This window comes from Chlamydotis macqueenii, chromosome 8 (genome assembly GCF_036417535.1).
Source record: "Chlamydotis macqueenii isolate bChlMac1 chromosome 8, bChlMac1.mat, whole genome shotgun sequence".
NCBI lineage: Eukaryota > Metazoa > Chordata > Aves > Otidiformes > Otididae > Chlamydotis > Chlamydotis macqueenii.
In genome coordinates this window covers 22,930,419-22,945,775 of record NC_141563.1, presented here as the reverse complement: position 1 = coordinate 22,945,775, position 15,357 = coordinate 22,930,419, and the positions used below count along the sequence as shown (strand labels likewise).

The 15,357-nt window shown below is 37.9% G+C and overlaps 1 protein-coding gene across 2 annotated transcripts in view; it reads left to right on the top strand.

The window, feature by feature from the left end:
• The window catches only part of PRKACB (protein kinase cAMP-activated catalytic subunit beta), a 72,489-nt gene that overhangs the window by 19,776 nt on the left and 37,356 nt on the right, over positions 1-15,357 (top strand). The gene's annotated exons all lie outside the window — the stretch shown is intronic.

Genomic DNA, 15,357 nt, shown 5'->3' with positions numbered 1-15,357 from the left:
ACTCTGTAATCATGGTGTCATGGCTCAAAAGTTATATCTAAGTTAATATTGCCTTTGTAATGGTCAATTGAGATCTCTCTATCACCACCACGTGTGATCCAAGTTAAACGTTAGGACTTTTCTAGGAGGATCGCACCTCACCAAATTATCATAGTCATGAAAATGAATAGAGAGAGAATCTCCAAGGCAGTGAAGAATTTCAGTATTTTCTAGGATGAAAGCAGCTGTGAAATAAGACAGATAAATGTAAGGAGAGCTGATGAAATGTTACTGAACTGGTTGGTTCCATGGTTGCATCTGAGTATGCAGTTGTGTTGTACACTAATTGTAGTTTGGCTTTTGAGCATAAATCTGTGTAATTGCCATTTGTAGTAACTCAGTCTGAGAGTTACAAAGACAAAAATACCAATGACAAGCAGCACCACGGAGATGATATCAGTATTTAACAAAACATGATAAAGGAACATTGATTATCTTTGCAGTCTGAACTGCATCATAATTTGGGATCCAAGGGTGTACCCTTAGGTGACAAACATTGACAAACACAATCCACAATAGACTACGGATATTTTCATTGCTTAGCCTCTGAGCCAAATAGCAGTGGTGCTACGTGGGTTTTCTGAAGTCACAATTCATGCTGCAATCTTGTCTCTGGCTAAAGAGGTAGCACCCCAAGGTTAGATAGATTTATTTATTTATTAATTTCATATAAGGCATCAATATGTTAGTGATGCTGCAGCCACTAAGTTTTACACGTTAAACCTCTCAATCGGTATCTGTAGCAACATCAGATACAGATTAAGGAGGACAGCAAACAGGTTTAACAAACTCTAGTGTCTGAGGCATTCTTTTTTCTCAGCATGCCCAAGCTGTATCTGTAGTTTGGTATTTGTATCCTGAGTCAGCTATTGCTAAGTCAGAAGTCGCTAAAATATTGAAGAGTATTAAAAAGTGGGTGTTTCATCTTTCATTTATGCACAGTTGACAGTCAGTAACTAAATTCAGTTTTCATTTCAGTTTGAGAATTGAAATGAAAGGAGTTGAGATAATGAAATTGTGTTTAATCAATTTTTTGGCCTTTGACCTTCTAAAATTAATATCTAAAACAGAATTAAGGGTGGAATTGTATGTAGACATGGAGTGTTGTCATTTAAGTTTAAATGTCTGAAAAATTAGGGCAATGAGGGGTTAGGGGTTTTTCCTCTTTTCCATGAACAGTGACAGGGCAGAGCTCTTTTAGTCTAGAAGAGTTTTGCCGACGCTCTTGGGGACTTGCATGTGCAACATCTCTCATTTTTTGTCCAATTCTGTGGTTTTTTTAAATGAAGCCATAGTTGGCACCTGACTTTTTTTTTTTTTTTTGGCATGATAGGTTAAAGCTATTCTAATTGTTTGGGAAAATACTAATGAAAATGCCTCTTCTTGCTTTATGCCTTACGCTTAAACTCAGGTTTTGCCTCTGCTCATGGTAGTTGTTTCAGATGCAGAGCCCTCATCCTGTCCTTCCTTAGCTCCTTGTTTCAGTTTTACCTCTGTCCTGTGTCAGCTCCCTAATGCAGCCTTGTGTAAGGGCTCAATTCCTTGCCTGTTAGCCCCTCCTCTGCTTTTTTTTTTTTCTTTCATTTTTAATTCCACTCCCTCCACTCTCCACCCCCCAGTCCTGTTGCAAAATATGTATTTTTGACTGAGTGTCGGAGACATTCTGGTAAATTCAGTATCGTATCTGTATTTGTATCATCATGGTTCCTGAAGTGGACACTTATGGCAGAGAACAGAAAAATATTTTCGTTTAAAGTGGTGTATTAGCAGCTGAGTAATTATTTGTAAGCAAAGAAAGCAGCATAGTTTCCTTTATCTTTTGTATTTCAGGCTGTTGCATCACTAATTAATCTCAAGGTTTCTGGTGTAAATATTACTATCATATCTTTAAAAGATTATTTCACTCTTTTGAATCAAGATATTTTCTTAGTAGGCCCTAATTTGGGGTTTAGTTGGCTTAGTAAAAAAATTGGACTTTATTAAATGTGGCTTTTGTTTCTGTATACTTTTTATTCTCTTAATCTGTGGTATGTCAGCCAATTTAAATTATTTGTTGTCAGAAGTCTGATGTTAATCCATTTTCTTGACTGATGTAAAAAAAAATTAACAACAATGTTTGAACATGAGGATGCCAAATTAAGCATATGAAACACTAAAGTAACTCTTAATTTGAACAAAACCAGTCAATTTTATTTGAAATTGTTTCCATAGTTAAACTTCAGTTTTATATTAAATTTTAGACAACCAGTTATTTTTAGACTACACTTATAAATTAATGAAAACTGATGGAATGTATGATTAGAAATTTTGGCATATTGAGTAGTCAGGCTGAACTGAAAAATATTTGAATGTATAATATGTGGGACAAAATTATATCAAAGAGCTATTTGATTGCAAAACCAAGGGTGCGAAAGGCTGCTTTGAAGAAAGAAAGAGAACATCTGAGCTTGGCTCCACTGTACAGAATGTGAGTATGTGGCCTTTTGTCTTCCAAATGGCCAAGTCCCAGTCATGTGTCTGTATACTTGTATCTCTAGATGTGAATACACTCCGTTAAGGGAGTGAAACAAATAATTTTAATAAAAACTGTTCAAATGAGAGGGAGGAAGAGAGATACTGTGATTTTCAAAAATACCACATAACATGCATATTTGTATAATGATACTTATATATGATATTAAGAATTAATATATTTACCTGGAAACATGGGTTGCATTTTTATGGTATTGAGAAAAATTTATTTTTGTGCAGAAGGAGAAGATTTAAAGGTTCATGCTGAGTTTGTTGCCTGCTACTTTCATAACTATTCTAGGTGACTGCCAGCATTTTGTTGTCAGGGTTGTTAGTTATGGTTTTGTTTGGAATTCTACTGAAAGTGTGCTTTTCTTATCTGTATTCCTTGAGCTGGTTCCTTCAAGTAGAACAAAATTTGTACGCAGAATATCAGCTTTTTTTTTTTCTTAGGGTGAGTATATCTGTACTGATTTTTTCCTTAGAGGAAGGAAGGAAGAGAGACTTTGTGTTTCAGCATGAATGGCCATGAGGCTGCAAGTTTTCCAGCAAAGTATAAAAGCTTTGATCTTCTAGCTGAAGTTGTAATTAAGGAGTAAGAGAAGCTGATTTTAGGTTAGATTTATAAATTTTTTCTGTGTAGGCTGGGTAGAGTGTTAGGAAGAAACTCAATAAACTGCATCCAAGTGAAAGCCTGTGAAGCAAGCGTAAGAGGTGGAAACAAATTTAGTATCCCGTATTTGCTTTTGGATGATTTGCTAAGTCTGCTTTGTTAATTCTGTCAAATAACAAATTGATGAACTATATACAATTTTAAATGCTACAGTCTTGGTGGAGGATGGTGATGATCTTTAATGATGTGCTTTTAATAAAGACTGCTTTTGAATCTGAACTAATGGTGTAGCTTTTCAATTACGAGAGTAGAGTGTGCTGCTCTGTTTCTCGAGTTCATGAGTTGAAAAACGAGACGATAAGATACCTTCAGAGCTTGACATCCATGTGATATGTTTTTACTGGGTTTGGAATACTTGTCTCTGTAGGGGCTGGTGCTAGACATAAACTAGTCCAATTGTTGGTGGATGTAATTTAGAGTTACTGAAGCAGTCAGCATTAATGGAGTATGGACTACTGTTGTATTTAATCTGCTTTTAATTAGCTCATGGACAGAGGTCTTAATGAACATATACCTAAAGATAATAAGGAGGGCACAGAGGTATAGATAATCTAGTAACTGTGATAAGTGAATCTCCAGAAAGAACAATAAGCGAGCTGGTTATAAACTGTTAGCAAAATCTAGGCGAGTAATGAATCTTCTAGTGCTGCTTTTATTTTAGCTAAGGAAAGAGCAGCACAATTTGAGTTAGTTCAAGTAATTTCCTTCATGATTGCCTCCTGCCCATTTCTTCCTTTTTCTTTCTATCCATCTTCCCATATGTTCATTTTAGCCCTGCAACATCCTTAGCACGTTGTTAGGTTCAGAATTGAATCATTAAGGACTAAAGTAATACGTTCCTATTTTGCTGGGTCTTCCAGGACCTATCTATTCATTGTACCCTCTGAGAAGGGTACACTTAGAATCACGTTCAGCATGTAGTCCCAAAAGCCATTGGTCTTCAGAACTCAGTCACGTTTGACATCCTGAACGCCCAGCAAACCCTCTGGGAAGAACGTGAGATTGCATTAGAGAGCATATAAGCATGGTTAACCTTTCACAACTTTTCAGAAAAATTAGGTACCAGCAGTGTTTTCAAAAATTACAGTAATACACCATTTGCCTTATTTGGATGATAAGTCAGTTGGTATTTTCTTCTGAAAGTGTTGTCTTCAGAGAGGCAAAGGAATAAAAATGTCAAAGTAGGTTACCCAATAATTCACAAGCAGTCCTTTTCACATAAGTATTTAGACTTTTATTTCTGTGTAATTTAAGTATTGGATTTTTTTCTATCATATAAGAGAGGTAAGGAGAGGGCTCAGTAATTCTCATTACGAAGTTCATTATTTTGATATTTCACTTAAATTGGATGACATGTGTTTCCTTCCACTCCCCCAAGAGTGGAGGAAGGTGGATCTTATAGTGGAAATAAGTTTAAAAATTCACCCAATGTATTGCAACTGGTACCTCATTTTGGCAATTTTCTTGGGTAGAGTTTAACTTAGGAGGAATTGGAGGGAAACCAGAATCTTCCCACATGCCATGTGACTCCTAGAAATAACAATCCTGTTTGGAGGTTGTTAGGAAAAGTTATGAGCATCTGAGAGCCACTCTGAGGGAAACAGGAGGGAGAAAAGCAGCCTCTGGCTAGTTACAAAAGTAAATTAAGATGATAAATTCAAGATAATGTGTCTTCAGCTCTGCCAAATTAGAGGGATTTTTGCTTCCTAGAAAGGCACACAGGATGGTATTATAAGGTAGACTTACCTGTTTAAAATAGGAATATTCAAAACTTTTTAGTAGTAATCATGAATAGGATGCCCTTATCACTGCAAGATTAAGGATAACATTCCCAGTTATTAGTGGGAATACCCCCCAAATTGTAAAGGCCTGTCTAGGCAAATTCTCTGTTTTCCCAGTGTGCAATCCGCAGTGGAGGTGTGTGGTGAAGCTGTCAGTTATTTCAGACATGCACATTTCTATGACTCCAGACTTTTTGGCAGAGATCTCTCATTTAAGGATGAAAATATTTGGACATTTGTCATTTGTCACAGATCTCAAATTCTGACCTGTGTAGCTTTCTTGTGTGTGGTTTGGGGTGGGTTTTCTTTGCAAGAGTTCTGCTGATCAGGACAAATCAAATACCAGTGGCATCTCTCAAAAACAAGCAAAAAACTTGTCTTTGAACAGTTACTTGTTTTTCTTGGCTTACTTTCATACATACGGTCATCATGTAATAAGCCTAAGTAATTTATAATTAATCTGCGAAAGGTCAGAGCAAGACTCTGAAAGCTCTTTGCCTGGAAATTGTTAGCTCCCGGGTCTGACAGCTGTTTCTTATTGAGTAGATCTTTTGGCTTTTGAAACTAAGGTGAGAATGGAGTTAAAGGTGTGTATATACTGAGATTACTTACGTTGTCGTGAACATTTCATTGATGTAAATGTCAGAAATAGAAACCAGTGGAAAGAAAACTGGAGAGTGAACTTTGGTAGTCAGTATTGTTCAGTATCAAATGCATTGGATCTGTGCCACAAAGATTTCTTTACCTGGTAGAGTGTTCATTAGCTCAGCAGGAAAAGGGAAGGATCACTGCGTGGTCAAATTTTGCTTGAATACAAGTTTGAGGAATTCTTTACATAATAGTGGTATAGAAGAGTCTTGCAACATCCTTTTTGAGGAGAACATCGGGTTGCGTGTCAGTGCTTTGAGGTGACCTAATGTGAGAAGCTGCTCTTGGTGGCATTTCACAGCATGAAATACAGTGATTTTTCAGGATGCAGTTTTTAGTTGTTGTTTGCTCCTATTTCTTTTTAAAGCAAATAAAAGAGAAATACAGTTACAACTAATGGATGTTCTTGTATCTAATTAAAACATCACTTCAAGAATATTTGCTGTTAGTTTAACTGTCAGTTAAGTTTGTTACATTTAAGAAAACAAATATTTTTAAACCGATTTCAATATTGTTGAGCTGTGGAAAAGTTTGTTCTTTCTGCAGTCTCATAGAGTGAGCTATAATAGAGCTGGACAGCATAATAAGAACCTACTTATTAGAAAATATTTGATTTTTAAATAAAATGCAGGATTGTCAAACTTCTTGCAATAAAGATGTTATGTATTATCAAGCACTGATTTTTGCACTAAAAATAAGCAAAACTTGTATGTTCAGCACAGCTTGTAACTTATTTTCTGTAAGCTGGTGAAGAACATCACTAGTTTCTTTTCATCTTATTAAAAAAAAATCTTTGATCATTTTACTTTGAGAGTGAAAATGCAATTGCAAGGTTGTGACTACTTGAGGATACAGGCATTGTATCTTTTCTCTGCTGTCATTCATACCATGTGCTGAGCTGACACAGCATGTGACTTGTTGGATTTGTTGAGAGAATTACAATTGCTTCTAAAGCTTTTCTTAGGGTTCTCTATTGTGAATAAAGACATTTATATAGCAACTTTTAGAATTTTGTTTTATTAATTATTATTATTCTTAAAGTTGTCTTTACTTGGATTAATAAATATCAAGTGGAACAGCATCTTGGCAAGTTTACATTAAGAAAAAAAAAAAAAGAAAAGAAACAGCTGTGCATTTAATCTTGTAATGTTTCTATCCTGGAAAGTGCTTTCTGCTTTCCTGTACTTTAAACAAATGCTAGAATAAATTAAATATATTTGTAGTTATGTATTTCTCTCATTCTTACTAAGTGTAAGAGTGAAAGATAGATCTTCTGACCATTCTGCCTGTTGGCAATTGCATCTTGCAATAAGGTTTTCTCAATTTCAAGATACTCATCTGAGGTTTACTTGTTTTGGCCTTTATTGTAGAGTAACACTTTGGAATGCTAAAGGATACTATGGACTGAGGAGTAAAGTGTGTGTTTGCTGACTGGCAGCTGGAAGGCACATTTCATAAACAGCAAAAGGGAAATATTTCATTTTAACTATTATTTTTTTAACTTGGTAAACTACTTCTATTATATCCAAATGCAAATACTATTTAGGAATATATCCAGGCTGCTAATAAAAAAATTCACCTTACATGAAACTGGATATAAATTATAATTTATAAATGAAACCCCATCACAGATGGGGTAGGGAAGACCTATGCACTTTGCTGCTACCTCACTAAGAAAAATAGCCAGTAATTAGAAAGGTGGTGTGGGAATTATTTTCCATCTAAGTAATTTGAGATATTTAGTTGTGTTTACACATCACATTACAGATGAATGACTGAGTACTTTAAAGCGTACTGTTTGGTATTACAGTTTTTGTACCTCACACTTTGGTCTTAAACCAGCAGATGGCATTTGTTGCTCCATTTAAGTGCACACTAATATAAATTATGTAAACCCAGTGTAATTAACTTCAGTATACAGAGAAATCTTGTTATCTGAGCTGTACTTCTGATGCCTCTATATTAATGCAAGTTCTTGTAACTGGGATACTGCTTACTTAGCACAATGTGCATCAGGAATATTTAACAAACTTTGAAATATCCTCTTACATGTTCTACAGCCCCTCTTCTTGAGTCCAGCAGCATCCGTTCTACTTTTCAGGGATTTAGTGCAAATTTTCCATTCTGGCTGCTGCGAGGGATAGTGCTAGATGTCTAGTAACTCAGTCTTTGCCCTGTTTTGTAGAGTATCTGAAGCAGAGCAGGCTGGTAGGAATGGAGGTACCGGGACATGCCAGGGCAGCCTGTAGTCTAGCAGCAGTAAGGTGCAGGAGTACAAGATCTGTTCCTAATACAAGTAGAGGCGTGCGCCTCTCCACATCACATGACCAAGTGTTTTGTACTTTAGACCGTACTTTATGAAAGGCACTACTGTATTCTGATTTGCACTCCGTACTCCTATGAAGAAGGACTGTCCTTTCTGATGAAGTAACTTTAGTCTTGCTTTCTTTCTTATTTGATATTTTCCTAGTTGAACCTAAATGTCATGTAGTTGGGGAACACTCCAGTTTTGGAGGAAAAAAAAAAAGTATTAGTTGAAAATATTTAGTTCAAAGTGGAGTCATTTGGTTTTGTTTTGGTTTTTTCTACAAGAGTTCAGTTTTGTCCCTTCTCTTACTTCCTCCCATTATCCCAAGAATTAGCTCTAAGCATGGCCCTGGGTCTCTCTGGTTTAATCATCTTCTGTTAGGCGAGGCACTCTTGACTCAGGACACACAATGCTTAATTTCTCCTAAGCAAGGAGTTTCAAACATAAATGCCTCTTACAGGGCAATTCCTTAATATAGCTAAGTGGCTAACCCAAGGAAGGCCTGACCAAACCTGCAGATTCTAGAAAAAATAGCGCTCCTCTACCCTAAGCTTTCTGTAGCCAAGATCCCGTCCACGGCAGCTGCTTACCTGCAGGAGCCTTTCCTGTTTCTGTGAGAGCCAGGTCTTTAGCATCATTGTTCTGGTGGGAGATGGGCCAGAATTCAAGCAGGTAGCTTCTCCTTCAGCCCAGTCAGATATTGGGTTGAAAATGTCCAAGTTCTTCTAATTCAGAAACTTCATCTTATTCCATTTGGTGAATAACCCATTAATGCTCATTATTAATCAACAGTAGTAAATATTTTGATGTAAGTTAAGTGGACCAAAAACTTTGTCTGCTGTCAGTTCTTTTCAGAGAGGCAGTTACTGAAGTCATATGCTAAATTTCTTCAAAGTTTAACCTTAGATTTTAATTTAAATAAGTCCATATGCTTGCTTATTTTTTCTAGACCTCATTTGTGCAAAAGCATGAACATCTTACTTAGTCTTGGCAGACAGTATTTTATGCAAGCGTAACAAAAACCACTGTCATAGTTCAGCCCCGATCGGACCAGACTACGCAGTCTCTCTCTCACTCCCCCCACCTTCCGAGAGAACAGGGAGAGAAAATATAAGGAAAAACGGCTCAAGGTTTGAGATAAGGACAGGGAGAAATCCTTAAAGTTACCGTCACGGGCAAAACAGACTCGACTTGGGGAAAACTATTCATTTATTACTACAAACAGCAGGATAATGAGACAAAGAACAAGATAACCTCCATCCACCCCTCCCTCTTCCCAAGCTTAACATTATCTCTACTACCTTCCCCCCCCCCGAGCGGCACAGGGGGGAAGAGGGAATGGGGGTTGCAGTCAGTTCATCATATGTTGTTTTACGCCGCTGCTTCATGGTCGGGGGAAGAACTCCTCACATTCCTCCCCTGCTCCATTGTGGGGTCCCTCCCACGGGCCACAGTCCTTTGTGGAACTGCTTCGGCGTGGGTGATCTCTTCCACGGAGTTCAGTCTCTCCAGAACAGCTGTCCCAGCGGGCCCTCCACGGGCCACAGCTGCCTTCAGGCATCCACCTCCCCCGGTACGGGGTCCTTCACGGGCTCCAAGTGGATCTCTGCTCCTCCGTGGACCTCCATGGGCTGCAGGGGGACAGCCTGCTCCACCATGGTCGTCACCACAGGCTGCAGGGGAATCTTGGCCAGGAGCCGCATTACTCCTCCCCCTCCTTCTGAACTGACCTTGGTGTCTGCAGCCGTTCCTCACAACAGGCTGGTAGGTGTCTCTCAGGATCTTTTTTACATCTCATTCACTTCTCATCTCCTCTCCACTTCTTGCAGCCGGGCTGGACCGAGTCGGGCCCAGTCGGCTGCCTGGCGAGAGGCCAGAGGGTGAGGCCTGCAAGGCCCATGAGGCCTGCGCCTCCCCCTCTGCGCCTCTGCCCCCGCTCAGCTTCTTCACATCTTCTCTTCTCTCTCTTTTTTTTTCTGTTTTCCCCTTCTTAAATACGTTATCGCAGAGGCGTTATCACGGGACATTCTGCTACCAATCGGCTTGGCCTTGGCCAGCAGCAGGTCCGCCCTAGGCCCGGCTGAATCCACTGAACAAAGGGGAGCGACTTCTAGCAGTTTCCTACAGAAGCTACCACCTTAGGCCCCCCCTTACTAACAAAACCACGACAACCACTTACACAGGTCGTACGATACTTTCTCTTTTGATGAGAAGTAACAGGGTTTGTATAAAACTTCTGATTGTATGTCAAACTATCTCAAATAGTGCTATGAAGTAACTATAGAGGGTTATTTTAGTAGTTCATGATCTGGAAGGACATGAACCAAGCATAGTTCCACAAGTACTTTCAGAAGATTTCTTGTATTCATATGAGAGCAACTATTAAAAGATGGCTCTTCGCCGAACTTTTTTTTGTTATGGACCTACTATGTAATCTTTTATTCACATTCTGAAAACCTCTGTCTAGCAATGTGACAGTCAGTCCAGAATGTAAGCACCAGTGAGCACGTCATCTTGAAGGAAGCTGTAAGAAAAACAAGGAGGAAGGAGCCATCTTAGAAAGGAGAGGAATCCAGTTCTCTTCGGCAATTTGGACAGTTTTGTGGAAGATTTGGCTTGCAACAAGAGAGTTCTTTCCCCTTCTTCTCAACACTAGATTTGGGACTTTGTCTACAAGCTATTTGACTTCAAAATAACCAGATATGTGTTGACCAGATATGTGTAGTGTGATATATGTTGTCTAATTTTGACAAGAAAACTGATGGGAAGAGTGAGAGCTTTTAGCTTGTGTATGAAAAATCAGATGCTGAATACAAGGAGGGTTTGACTGTTCCCCCCCCCCCCCAAGTTCTTAGTTTTTTTTAATTACTATTTTTATTCCTTTTGTATCATCTTGGATAAAGACTAAACTGCTAAACTGTGCTGTTGGACCATGCAAGCTTTAATTTATGCTTCCTGATGAGAGATGAAGGTATTAGATGTCTGCTGCAATTAAGCTTGTGTACAGTAGATGCCAGTAGAGGTCTACTGAGTCAAAATAGAAATATGACCAGCATTTCCATAGCAACAACTTCCTCTTGGCAATCCTATTTATAGAAGTGCTGCAGTCCCAGCTTTAGTACTGCTCTCAGAGGGGCTCTCTAGTAAGGGTTAACCTTTTTAGAAGAAGTACAGTAAACCTACACTAAGACTGCATGGGTTTACTTTCTTGTGTTTTATTAAACAGTAAAGTTATAGGTTGTGTTTATTTTGTTTGTGTACATTTTGAAAAAAATCTTTGTTTCAAAATGGAAAGCCGTTAAATCTGTAAGATATTAGCAAATAATGCTCTTCCTTCTGTGTGCTTAAAAAGAAATGCAAGCTAGTGGCATAGTGCTGGACGTATATCAAAATACATCTGCTTTTTCAAGAAGCCTTTTTCTGCCTCTGTTTCTACCCATAATTATTTCTGAAATATGCATGCCTGGCAAGGCTCAAAATGGATTGTGTTTAATTACATAATTTCTGATGAAAATGTTTTATTTTTTAGTTATGAAATAGCTGTCTGTTTTACATCCTTTTCTGTCAAGCTTTATATAACAGCCAGACAAATATCATACATATTTCCTCAGCTTATAGCACAGAACAATCTAGGTTCTTTAGTATATGCTATTTAACACATTTTAGAGTTATTAAGTGCTTATAAACTTCTGTATTTTCTAATTCAAAATTAGACTAATTATTTTATTTTTCTGAAATGCGTTGGCTGCATCTTTCAATTTACAAATATTTTATTGGTCAATAAGAGACCTGTTAAATCTAGCAAATCCTCGAGCTCTTAAAAGTGAAGGAACCCTTGCTAACATATTTGTATCAAATAATTGCTCACTCCTTTTGCAGTAAATAATAAATACTAAAGTTGGACTTTCATTGTTGGAATAAGTGATGCATAAAGGAAAAGATGTACTTTATCAAGCCATCAATTTTTAAAGCAAACTTTAAAGCAAATAAATACACTTCCTTTAACTTCTAGGAAAAAAAAAAGTCTGTTATTATTAATTTCTAAGTTGTTTTTCCATCGATGACAAACAAAATAAATATACAGAAAATGTCACATTATGTCTTTTATACTTGTGGATAAAGGCCAGTGCTGAAAAGGAGACATACTAATTTTAAGTATTTAAAATAAGAAGCTAGAAAAAATATTTTTATTTAGACCTTAAAAAGAAGTAGAACATGCATGAACAGGCAGATTGACTCAGCTTCGTAGGTAACCAGGAAAATACTAGATTTCAAGATTTGGAATTAAGACCTAAATTTGAGTTAGCTGTGGGTGATCTGAAACTTATTTTGCATTATGGATCCATTTTTCAATGTTCTGTCAAGGAATACAGTTATTTCTTAAAAACTCCAGTATGTGTTTGATTGCAAGATATTCATGGTTAACCTTCATTACACACTAGAGAAGACACTCCCAGCTTTGATGTAGTGTGAGGGAATTTCAGTTATGTATATGAAACCAAGTAATATGGCATAGATTTAGGAGTAAAATAAATACATTTCAAAGAGCTATGTGTATATGTATGTGCTGTATTTTTAAATGTTTTTCTGTTTTGTGCCTCTTCAATATTCAGGAATTTCATGGTAACCGTACTTGGGAAACATCTAAAATATTTTGAAATTATAATGTGTGCGATTTTCTGTATTCAGTTGGCAGCTGACTAGTCTTAATGCCTTCGAACATTAGCTGTTTTAGATAACTGACCTGAAGTAGGCTGTCTTTTTGTAACAGGTTTCCTAGGCCACCGAGGCTGTCTGTAGAGTAAAAGTTATTCAGTGAAAGTTGAATGACCTAAACAGGCTTGATATTATATGGGTCATACCTGTGCAGAGTTTACACACCTGATATCACTTGCATTGAGCGAGTAGAGCATCTGGATGTTTGTGGTCTGGCTGGAGTACAGCCAGCTTTTGCTCCTTTGGGAAGGTGTAGGAGCTTACCCACAAGCACTGCACAGCTTTAGATCAAAGCTGGCTCAGGTTCTTCCAGCTTGGAGCACGAGTAAGATGACCTCAAGTCTGTTTGCAGATGTCTGTGTAAGCATTTAATTGTATTTAAAGATTTACAAACTGTTCTAAGGAAAAGCACTACTGGCTAGTGGAAATCTTAAGACAAGCAGAGCCACAAAATTTTGCCTTTGATAAAGCATCATCCATTGCCAGTTACTGAGCTTTTGTGCAGTAAAATACAATATCGGAGCTTGTGGACTCTGCACTTCATGTGTAACATAAAAAGTCCTTGGTGTGGATAAATTAATGGTGCATTTATTCGAAAGATTAGTATGTCAATAAGATGAAAGATTAGGTAGAAGGAAATGGGCGATTCCACCTTTAAAAATCATGGACTTCAGATGAAGACCTTGAAGTCCACATGGAATGTGCACTTCACAGAAAGTCAGTGTGGTAGTATTTTGTATTATCATTGGGCAACACCAATTAATGCCAAAAATTTACAAGTTTAGGAAAGTGTATTCCTATCTGTGTATAAAAATGACCAGTGCTTTCTTTTCGTGTTTTGCATGTGGAGAAGAACTTTATAATAGAGTTTGCTGGCAGTAGTTTGTAAAATTCTGGCAAATGCAAGATTTCTTTTAGGATACCTCTTAATAATCCTTTTTTTTTTTTTTTTAATAACCTGTTTTCACTTAAATCAGTTCACTTCTGTGATCTCAGTGGGTGGATATTTCTGCTTCCTATTTTTGGCACCTAATTCAAGGGTCCAGGTTAGTCACTTGGGTGCATTCGGAGCTCTGAATTTTGGTGGGCAGATTTGATCTCTGCCAGTTGCCACATCTCTCCATTGACTCTGGAGGGTTGGCAGACTCTAACTTATGTAATGTGAACTTATGTGAATTTTGTAAATCGGGGAAACGAACTGGTTTAGTTTAAGACTTGTGTGAAAGAGAAGATGACAATAGCGTAAAAGCTTAGAACCTATAGGAGGGGAAAGAGACAAGATGAGCACACTGTCATGCCAGGTGGCTTTGTTTACTAGAGAAAATAGGCAAGATCAGAGGAAGTCATAGTCTCTTGGAAGGATTCCCTGGATGCCCAGAGACTTGTGGTAAGCTACAGGAGAGCACAGCTGTATGATTCCAGAGGGGCTGTTCCAGCCCCAGAAAGTTCACCAGGCGGGAAAATGAGTGTCTAGGTGTTGTCTAAGTGTTTCTTCTACTGCCGTATGGAAGGTGGCATAGCATTACTCTATCATGAAGTGTTTGGTTACAAGGGGCACATAACATATCCATTCTGCCTGTTTGTGACCCCTGCTAAGGCAAATGGGACCCCGTGGTCATCACTAGCTCTTGTTTCTGGCAGCAGAGCCTTGAACTGACAGGGTGTTAGGGAAGTCGGCATTGATCCTGTGACAAAGCAGGTAAAAGGCTGGAAGGCACAAGGTGGAAAAGGACCTGTAATGGGATCCAGGGAAGTTTGCAGTGCCTTACTCTGACTGGGGCGAGTAGCATGGTCACCAACAAGATAGCAGGTGCCCATCCAGATTTGAAAACCAGTGTGTAAAATGTAAGTGTTTAGGCATTTCATTTCAAATTTTGAACAGGTGCTGGAGAAAGAAATCTCATTTCCAGAGTATATCTGGAGCCTGAAATCAAAGGACATTTTTGTGCTTTGTGTAGAGTCTAGAAATTTAAAATGTTGCTTTGATTGAGGCCAGTTACAACAACTTTGGAAATGCCCGTTAGGAGGAACATAGCCAAATCTGTAAAGTCTGTCCCTCAGCATTTTTATTGTTTTATCATTATCATAGGCGGCTTGTCATCATGATTTTTTTTCTGAAGCACAGAGCTGTTATGAAATAGTTATGTAATGTCCGAGGATGGATATCTGTTGGCATTTGAAAACTATTCAGTGAGAAGTATGGTGGTGAAAAATGAGAGGTATGTCTTAAACACGTGTTGACTGTAAGACAGGAGACAGATTGTGGAAAAGTTATTTCAATCTTTCTCAAGAATAGCCTTAATTCTTAAGAAGCTACATCTTATCTATGCAGAAGATGTACTGGGAAACCTGCCTGATGTATGTGTTTCCATTTGCACAAAAAACAAGTATTTAGTATTACCCATTGTAAGCATGCAGAATTACATAATTTGCAGATTAATATAATTCAATGTTAAATACAGCTTTCAATTTATTTCCCTTATGTTCTGCGCGGTAAGAATTACACTTTCTAGACTTATGCTACAGTTGAAAATACTTGGATTTCTTGTGAATGAAAAAACTTTCTTGTGCAATTCTGGGAGACTTGCATGCAAAGCTTTTATGTAAGCAATGTTGGGAGCTGGTGACCGTGACTTTGTGACTCTCCTTCCAGCTGCCTTTGGGGCTGCGAGAGCACACAC